The sequence below is a fragment of the Austrofundulus limnaeus genome, unplaced genomic scaffold, assembly GCF_001266775.1.
Source record: "Austrofundulus limnaeus strain Quisiro unplaced genomic scaffold, Austrofundulus_limnaeus-1.0 Scaffold348, whole genome shotgun sequence".
In the NCBI taxonomy this organism is placed as follows: domain Eukaryota; kingdom Metazoa; phylum Chordata; class Actinopteri; order Cyprinodontiformes; family Rivulidae; genus Austrofundulus; species Austrofundulus limnaeus.
Window position 1 is genome coordinate 489,879 of NW_013952750.1, and position 1,040 is coordinate 490,918.

Consider the following 1,040-nt stretch of genomic DNA (forward strand, 5'->3'; position numbering starts at 1 on the left):
AACGTCGCAACACAAATCAGAACGTCGCAACGCAAATCAGAACGTCGCAACACAAATCAGAACGTCGCAACGCAAATCAGAACGTCGCAACACAAATCAGAACGTCGCAACACAAATCAGAACGTCGCAACGCAAATCAGAACGTCGCAACACAAATCAGAACGTCGCAACACAAATCAAAACGTCGCAACACAAATCAAAAACTCACAACACAAATACAAAATGCTGAAGCACAATTACAAAAGTGTTGTGTCTTTTGTAATTGTGCTGACACCTCTGGGCCACCGTAGTTAACAACAACCATGCAGGTAAATTCACTACTTTTGGGAAAGTTTTTAAAACCCTGAATAGTTTCATATGATGGTGCTTTTGTTGGATCTAAACACTGAAGAATCAGAGGCAGATTCATTGTCAAAGTTTGATGTTTTAATAAATWAAAGTAAGAAAAAGATTTGACCACTGACTGAACAAAACCAAGAAACATATTAGGAGAAGCAGCGTACTGACAAACACGAGGTGGTGTGTAGGAACAGGAAATCAATCTGCAGCTTGTGTCATTATCTGAACTGACTGTATATGAGTGGATGATTAAAAACGTATTTGGGAGTAGAGCTTCAAGATTTTTTTTTGTTCATCTTAATCCATTTATCCATTTTCTAAACCCACTTTATCCTGTCTCTGGTTGTGGGTTTGTTCATCTTGAGATACTATTTGGATTCTGTCCAGGGCCAGCTGACTAAATAAGGCTGGTCAGCGGCGACTCCAGGGCCTCACACATCAGGAGGCCCACAGGCCGGAGCCAGAGTGAACACACTTTATTTTTCATGTTAGACATTCACAGAGCTCATATTGGAGATAGAGGAAAAACACCCCAGAGGGACACAAAATGACCCCAAAGACAAGCAAAACAACTACAAAGGGATGGAAAAAGAAAGAACTAAAATTATCTGTGTACAGGGGCACATACACACATGTTTGCACAGCTATCCATTTGGGGACATTCCATTGACTTCCATTACATTTCTACAGCCTAACCCTGA